Raw genomic sequence first — 9,355 nt, 5'->3', positions numbered from 1 at the left:
CCTTGCTGGCTAGTGGAAACTGCTAATGTGCAAATAATAAAACTTTGCCTTGAAGCAATAGGAAACTTCTGCTGAAAAAAGAGCTAGAACAGCCTTGAACTTTTTCTGTGAACGTTAGAGGAGGGTGATACAATATTTCCCACAATTTCTGGGAAAGGAGCTGTCATCAGTTTCTATGGACAGTCAAATATTTTCCCTCTTTCTCCTCTCACTGTTCTGTTATTTAAAAATACTCGTTATATTAGCCCAACTGCCAGAGAATCTGTATTGAAAGAACCTGCTGAATCAATGCATCCAGAATAGGAGTGAAAGCATCATTAAAATGTATCCTGCTTAGATTATTCATAATTTAACTATAAAGCAAAACATGTGATCATGAGCAATAAAGGAACGTGACATAAATAATTTCATTCAGAGCAGCGCATTAGTGCGGGCACTGGCAAAGCTGCTGCAGCAGCAGCCAAAGACTTTAATATGAAACTGCTTTACGGTGAGAGTTGCAGATATACGTTTGTATCTGTCCTTGCCACAATCCTTTGGCCACCCTGACTTTTCATCCCCGGTAGGACTCGGTGCTTCCAGCAATCCCAAATTCTCCCTCCGTGGTGGTGTCAATGGAAGGAGGCAGCGGCTGCAGCTGAGAGCATCGTGTTGCTACGGCAACACATCCCACTTCCCCGGGGACTGTGTTGCCTCGGCGACGTGGGGCGGGCAGACACCAGTAGATCAAATTGTCTCAAAGCAGCTGCCCCCCAAAAAGCAGAGCAGCCCTGGCCTTCGGGCAACATGAATGCGCAGAGGTAGATGACCTGCTGGGTGTAGGACCATGCACTCACAGCCTGGGTCTGGATTAGGAGAGGGTGACCAGTGTGCGTGGTTCTTCGCAGGTAGTGAGACAAGGTTACTGCCGAAAGGAGCTTACCATTTAGTGTGTTAAAATAAGACGGCAGGAAAGACAATGTCAGCAGGAGGGGATTAGCTGAAGGGAGCAAGTGCTGAGGCCACTCTTCTTGGTTTGTATAATCAGGACCCGCAAACATGCTGCAACATCAGAAATGATTGTCTCTTGTTATACGACGTGTCTATGAGTGGAGGTAATCTTGTACGTTCATTTTAGGATAGTCCAGTGCTGCATGATGCTGTGTCACACGCAGTACGCAGCATCGTGTAGGGAGAGGATTAAAGATCAATTTACATAGGCAAATGCCTGTGTTAATACTGTGAGGCACAGAGCCTCCCAGTTGTGTGCCTGCTGGTGGTCTGGCAACCAGGCCCAACCCATGTGAAAATGCTGACAAGTTTCCAACAGCCCACAGACCCTTTATCACAACTGTGTTCATGGTAGATCAGCACCAAACACGTTCTGCGGACTTCACTACAGCCCTCTGTGTAACTGCTGGTAAGATGAGGAGGTTCAAAGTTTGATGCATGGACATCAGTTATCCACAGCACTTGAAAAGCAATTTGAGAAGCAGGAAGGTGGTAAAGGACAGAAGAATTTACACAAGACGACAGGTAATTTCCTTGTTATTTGTCCGTTCTTGTTGTAGGAATCCTTTCTGCCTTTACACTGCTGGATTAAGAAGCCTCTTGCCTACTGTAATTAGCCCTTGAATAAATAGCATCTCTTGAACAGAAGCCTGTGTGTCCTGTTTGTGTGTGCTGGCAGTGCTTTGCCTTTTTTTCTAAGCCTTACACTGATTCTTGCAGAAGAGCAGAGCCTGCTTCAGGGGGTCTAGTGTTACTTTTCGCATCTGGAGACGTTACCATATGCTGCAGTGCTATGTCTTGATGTTAACATATCTGGTTTTAAGTAAAAGTTGCCTGTACTTACAGCTACAGCCCTGCTACTTGATTTATCCTTGTATTTCTGATATTGGCCTCACTCTCTCTGAGCCATTCTTTGTGCATTTTCCGCAAGACATTAGCTGTCTGTCTTCTCACAATCAAAGCTACGGTTAATTGTGTTTACAAAGGATTCCTGAACTGTGAGAAATGTTTCTCAGAGTGTGCAGTTTTGCGTCATTTAGCCTTGAAAGGATGCTGCTTTCCCTGACCTCTTGCTAGGTTTTCTCAATGACTCTGGTAATTGCATCCGTAGCCTTGGGAGTCGCATTTTCCTTTCACATCTAGGAAAGATCCAACCTTTCCTTACCCTCTCCCAGCTGAATCACATATCCAGTCCCTCCTTTATGCTGGAGGGATAAAAAGCTCAACCATGCCAGCTCTTTTTCTGGCTTCCGTGGATGCAATCTTGTTTCACGCTTGTCCAGAGTAAACTCTGCCACTTTCCTGGCTCATCATTTCCACCGCTCTACTTTTCTATGAACTTCTCAGTCTTCCTTCTCCTCCCCTGCATCAAACACATTTCTTATCTTTTCCATCAACATCCTTTGCAAGCTGTCTTCAGTTGAGTCTGTCAGCAGTTGTTCTGCCAGCATTGTCCCCTGTCACCATTTCAAACAGACGTGTCAGTGATTTTCCACACCTCCCCACCACAGCTGGGCAGTGCTCTCCAGAAACATCTGCAAAGGGGGCTGGGGCACGGAGACAAGCATGGTGCTGGTCCGGTGTGCTCCTTCCTGTTGGAGGTATTCATCTGCCAGGTTTCACTTTATTCTTAAATTCAGACTGCCTCGGGGAAGGGGCTTTTCTTTTGTTTGCTTCAGCACACTGAGAAACCGAAAAACAACAGCCAGGAATGCGTCCCAAACGCACACATTTATGACTCTGATGTCACCTCGAAGCTGCTCAGTCCCCACACGATGCTCCACCTTATCTGCAGTTGTGCGGGGGGGGGTCCCTTTCAAACGCACGAAAGCAACGTCAGTTCCTTGAGGTTTAATTTGCAGTCAGCAAGAAACTAGAGGCAACATGCAGAAAAATCCCGTTTCCTCTCTTTCTTCACACCCCTTTAAAGGTGACTGTTTTTTCTGAGCCACAGCTCACGCAAACCTGTTGAAAAAGATTCAGCCTGGATTTATAGTACGGCTTAGAGGAACATAAAAGACCATTTAGTGTTCAAAGTATTATTTTGAATTATTAATCAAGCCCCCCATCTGACTGAGCTCAATCAGGTCCTTCTTCAGATTTTGTGGACTTTATTTCTCTTGTCATCCTGAGCAATCTTTAATGTTCAGAACATAGGTTTGCCAATGAAATGGGAAGATTGCTGGAAAAGTTCAGCTCTGTCTGTGCATTTGCAGGAGGATCTCGGTGCAGGGGATATGCATTGCAGTTGTTCCTTTGTTCATATTTAATGATACGAGAAAGAAGATGTAATTACGGCCTGTCTCCCTCAATCTCCTCCCTGCCTCTGAGTATTTGAACTCTTTGAGATAAAGGCAAGTGGGAACGTAGCATTTTCTGACAGTGGAGTGCATCCCAGAAGCAGATCAGAAGCGATTCTGCCCCAATCACTCTGCAGTTTCCATTTGACAACGGCTTCCCGCTGAGCCGTCTCCTGTCTGAAGGAACACGGCCATTACAAACAGTATTGCAAGTACCAAAACCTCATCAAAGTCAGGAGCACGGTGTTTCCTCTTGGTTTTCTTTGTACATTCGACAGCCCAGTCAGACCACGCTTGCTTCGCTTTCCCCCTCACTAGCTGGCTGATTTCTCTTTATCTGAAAACACCCTTATGCAGTTACTAGATTTGAGGCTGCAGCATTAAATGGGGCTTGGCTCAGAAATGGACCTTTTTTTTTTATTTAGCTATTTTAGCTATTTATTTTCTGTTTAGCTTTATACTGCAAGGTAAACTTGCTTTATTTACACTCTAAACCTATCAACCCTTTCAAAGCTCAGCACAGGGTTACAAAAGATTTGCTGCCAAAGAATTCTGAAAATTGAAAATGTCTTATTGAAAAGGGTGTTTCAAGCTTGCAATTTTGGTTGGCCTCGGGCTGAAATGAAACCGTAAGAGCAAAGACAGGAAAGGACTGGAGGGGGCAAAGAAGGATGAGTCGACCCACCCGACTCCCAGGACGAGGGCTCGGGCTGGCGTCGTGGGAGGCAGTTCAGGATGCTGACGGTGAGGGATGGTGTTTGACCAGACCGAGGAGAAACCTCCTGGACCTAAGCAGTGTGGCAGTGCCGGAGAGCTACAGAAAAACCAGTCAATGAGAAGACAGTTGTTCGATGAAATTGCCCGAAATGAGGAAGGAGGGAAAAGGGTGTAATATGTAAACACTTTAATTGCAAAGTTGTTTTATCTGAATTGTCCCAGAGCTGACAAGGTAACTGTTATTGCTGCTTCCTAGGCTACGTAACAGGCACAGAGACTGACAGGGAAATTTTCCACTTAGTGGCAGGGATATTAAATTATAAAAAAGATAAGAGTTTATCTTAAAGGCAATGAGCTACTATTTTCTCAAGACCTTGCTGCCAAACTTTAAAAGAAATGCTGTGGAAATCCAAGCAGTGCTTAAAAGGAGAGAAATCTGTTACAGAAAGAATGCTGATTTAAATCTTCTTTCAGTTTGCAAAATTGTTTTTACCTACAGAGAGGCTTTAAACAAGAGGAAAATGTATGTCATTGCTTGGGATCAAAATCCAAGTCTCAGACACACAGAATAGTTCAGAGAGAGAAGCCAATAACTAGCTGCTGAAAAAAAGCCATGCCAAATGAGAAACTCGATAAGGGTGGAAAGTGAAGGGGGAAAAAGGACAAAAGAATGGAAAATGTTCTTGCACTAGCAAAAGCGCAGCTAAAACAGATGATTTGAATGTGTGAGGAACAACGAAAAGGTTATATGGGAGGATTTCTTGGGAGTTAGTGAGTATGATCTGTGGCACAGTGACGGTGCTGGTGCTTAGAAAGCAAGCTGCAGGAAGCTTGGTTTAGTTGGGACATTGTATTTCCATTGTGGAAAAATACAGAGACGATGAGCTCTGAAAAGAGGACGTTAAATAAAATGGAAAGGATCATCCTGAAGAGCTTCAGTGATGAGCGAAATAGGGGCCAGGGCCGGGTGTCCACAGCGGGAGCGTGTGCGGGAGCAGCGAGAGCCGGCGGCTTCCCCAGGGAAGGGGAGCCGGGAGCTGCCGGGGATGGCAGCCAAGCACAAGCTGAGAGCCTGGCCGTGCTCGGGGTCTGGCCAGGGGTCAGTGGGGCCCACGGCCAGGCACAGCAGGGACGCAGAGGGAGCTGGACCGGGCTCTGCTGCTCAGCATCTCGCAGCTCCCACGGTCCTCCTTGGCTGCTGCGGTCCTCCTTGGCCCCCGGCCCCGGGGATGGGGCAGCCCCTTGCCTCGCAGGGATTGTCTCCATGAAGCAGCACATCTGAAGCTTTAAAAAAAAAAAACAAAATAATTATCAGTTGCCTTTAAACTGAGATATTTGAAGATCAAAAAACAAAGCAATGAAGGCAAAAATGACAAAACTAAAACCAATCCACTTCTGTTATCTTACTTCAGGAAAGTAATTGATCAAGTACTAGACATGAAAGAGCTGCTCCAGCAGCTGTTTTCTTCAGCTCAAGCAAAGGGAAGCCATGCACTCTTTATTAAACATGTGTCTTGTCAGACTGAAGCTGAATATAAGAACAAGAAGCAATGGTATCTCATATTAAAGGACACAATTGCTTGCCCAATTATCCCTATCACAGGGTTCAGCTTCTGCTCACAGTCAGAAGCAAATAAAAATGCAGTTTAAAATAGGCCAGTACTTTGGGAAAGGTCGAATTCTTGTTGGAATTTTGACCGGTATATATTCTTACAGGAAAAGACCCAACAGAGAAGGTAAAATAGAGAAGGCAACAAGCACTCACTGTATCAGCAATTCAGGCTCCCAGACTGCTGAGAAGAACTGCCCTCAGGGAAATGAGATTACATTTTACTTATGACATATATATAATAACAGATTTCTCATTCATCTCTAAATTCATATTGAAACCGATTAGGCAAGAGCTACTGGAACAGGAGGAAAATCATGACCAAACCTTAGAAGCAGTATTTAATCACCAGATGAAGTCTCAGGGAACACTCTTTTGGAAATGAATACTCTGGTCACTGGGACAAGTTAGAGAAATTAAAGACGACTGCTCTGTGCTTTCAGTAAATGGAAACCTATGTATTTATTTATTTATTTATTTATGAAAAGACGTCACTTAAGCAGTATTTAGGGCAAAGAAGGTCTTTGCCCTGTTCTGCCCTGTGACTATTCTGGAGTCATCCTGAATAAGCAAAACATTAAATAGTAAATAAATTCTTAAGATCAGAAATAAAAGTAAACTTAGAATCAATTTAAGTTGAATTTCATGGCATATGACAGAAAAATCTGATACCTTACAAGAATTAAAATCAAGTGATAAAGACCACTGTTTTTAATATATAAGAATTCAGGAGCACCAGTGTTTTAATTAAGATAGTTACATACTGTAGCAAAATGTGTACTACTTGTATGTTTACATATTAAAAAAAGCCTTTCTATTTGAGATACTCTGAAGTAAAACAAAAAAAAACCCTACATGTAACAGCTTATCAACTGTTACATTAATTAAATGTATAAAGAATAACAAAAGAAGACATCCCAGAGAAAAATAAGAAAAAAAAAAAATTTAAAACCTAGCAAGAGCACAAGAGATTATGCCTTCCCATCTGGATTCTACCAAGTATTTAAAATTCTTTGAGAGGCACTTCGGTTTGCATCCTGTGTGCAACGAGCTTCCATGTGAAAATGAGTCTTTTTTCCCCCAAATATGTAACCCCCCCCCGTTCTCTTGTAGCCCTTTACGGTGTCTTAGAAAGTGCCGTGTTCTGCCGGAGGCAGATATAACTGCTGAATCCCAAGGTGTTTGCATCTCTGTCCACACCAGCTGTAATTCTTAACTGGGTTTAAAGAAACTGAGCTCAGACTGGCTTTGCAGAGGCTGGGCAGATGCCAGGTAGTACCCATGAAGGACTTGCAGCCGTTCATGGTGCCACATCACGTGGCAGAGAGAGGTTTCTGTTGTCATTTGACACAGAAAAGGCTCTGAAGGGCTGAACAGAACTTGTGGGCAGAGTCCCCTCGAGGTGAACCTTCCTCCTCATCCTCTCCATCGTTAAATGATGCAGGCAGAGCTCAGGCAAAGCTGCCTTGGGGCTGGGGGTCACTAGGTGATGCCTCTTTGGCCTTACGTTCTGCGGATCTACGAGTTTATGAGTCTCAGAGTTTTTCTTCATGTCCAGTTGAAAGCATCTGTGTACGTAATGAAGTTGGATTTCCCGTTTTCATCACCACAGTCACCCAGGTGAGGTTGGCACTGCAGTTAGCCCTCACATTCCTGAACACAAACATCCCAGGAAACCAGTGATTTTGAGAAGATCCTCCCCGTCGAAGCTGAATTGTGGCAAATTTCAGAAGTGACACACAGCTGCCAAAGATCTTCCTTCAGAAAATACTTGTGAGCAAACATTTAACAGATTTCAAGTTTCCTAGCAATCACATTTCAGAGACTCTAGAACAGCCATATGACTAATATGATAAGCAGCTCCTCTAGCAAGTAAAACTAACCATAAAAATCAAGATGAGCATCTCCCATGGACACCTCACTTCAAGATCTTACCATTATTCTGAGCAAAGCTTTAGCAGGTGAGCTGAAGTGTGAATAAAAGGGACACGAAGAAGAAGAAGGCACTCTAAATGCAGTGGGCTGGGCATTGTCAATATTACCATTACTACCAACAGAGTCAGGATAAAGGAGGGGCTGGGCAGTCTTTTGCTCAGAAAAACAGTACTTGTTTATTGGTGGTGCAAATGTTGCTAGGTTACATGGATTAAATTAAAAACCCCATCTTTTCCCAATGTGTACACCACCTTCAGCAGAGAATGCTCTGTGAATGTAGGGGTTTTTTTTCCCAGATAATTCAAATTTACCAGAAATGATGGACCAGAGGGTTTTAATTATAGAAGAACCTACAGAAGACAGAATATTAGCCAACTCGCAATAAAGAAACTTCTCGGCATATTTAGAAATCAATACCATTTTTAATTAACCAAATGTGCCAGTGCCCAGGGGAAAATAATAGATAATAAATAAAATAGAAAATATTGATATGGCTGCATAGAAACTATGACCTAGAATACACTTTTCATCAAAAATGGTATGTAGAACTAGAAGAAATACAAAAAAGGGGGAAAGAGGAGTGTGACTTTTTACAAGGAGAGGTTAAATAAGACATCAGCTTGGAAAAGAACCCAAAGGAGAAGGGCCCAGAAAGCCACAAATTATTTCAGAAAAGATGAAGGGGAAACAATTTGTTATTATTTTTCACAAGACAAGATTTAAGTGACACCAGTGAAATCTTCATTCAGCCAATCTAAACCAAAGCAGCACGTAATTAAACAGTGCCATTCACTGCCATCAGATATCATAGATGCCAAAACCAGGAGGGTGTCCAAAAGGTGGTTATATTGAAAACTGAGTGTAGAGCTCTAGGTGCAGGTACAGTCTCCAGCCCCGTAAATCCCAGTGTGTGGCAGAGCCGGAGGCAGCACCCTGGGGAGGTACGGCTGGGTGCTTTGTGCCTCCTGTTCTCCTTGCTGGGGGCAGAGCTTTGGGCTGAGAGATCCTCGGCCTGAGTAAAGCAGTTCTTAGTGACACAGCGTGCTTTTATTTTTTCCAGAAGGAGTAACCTTAGCTGTAATAAATCCTAGTCACTGTTTGAAGGAGCGACATGGAGGAGCCGTGCTTCGTGGTTCCCAGCAGGTCCTTTCCCTGCAGACCTCCTCTACCTGCCCCTGCGCCCGGAGCAGGGGCACGGGACGAAGCTGGGGGAGAGGGCAGCACAGATCCATCCCCAGAAAGGGCTGCTCTCCCGTAGCAGCAAACAGCTCTGGCATCTCTAAATGTGCCCGTGCTGGCGAGCAGGACAGCTGCACGCTTGGTTTTGTGAGTGTTAATGAGAGAAACGCCAGGAGTGATCTGTGCCTTTGGGGCAAACAGTATGTGGGACAGAGGGGTGCTTCATCCCTGTAGCTGGACCCATAAGGAGAAAAATGGGGAAAACCCCAACAACTTATCATCAGCACGCGAGAGAACTCATCCATATCACAAGGAGTTACTCCTCTCAGGAGAGACAGACATTTCACACTGGTGCCATATCACGGTGCCTCATCCGTGATGCCCCTGGCAGAAGCAGAACCACCTCCGGGCACCTCCCCAGCCCAGGAGAAATTGAACTTTGCTGTTCCGATGCAGCTTTTGCTGAATGGGGGCAGGGGGGATGTGGGACAGCCCAGCTTCCCCCAGCTGGAGCCACTGGGGCAGTGGGCAAGGACGGAGAGCGGGAGGGCTGCCCAGGGCTCTCCCTCCACGCACCTTCCCCATCTCAGCAGCAGCAGATGCCAGCCCGTTTCCCAGGGTGCTG

This window comes from Pelecanus crispus, chromosome 7 (assembly GCF_030463565.1).
Source record: "Pelecanus crispus isolate bPelCri1 chromosome 7, bPelCri1.pri, whole genome shotgun sequence".
NCBI classification, from domain to species: Eukaryota; Metazoa; Chordata; class Aves; order Pelecaniformes; family Pelecanidae; genus Pelecanus; species Pelecanus crispus.
This window is presented reverse-complemented; position numbering follows the sequence as displayed.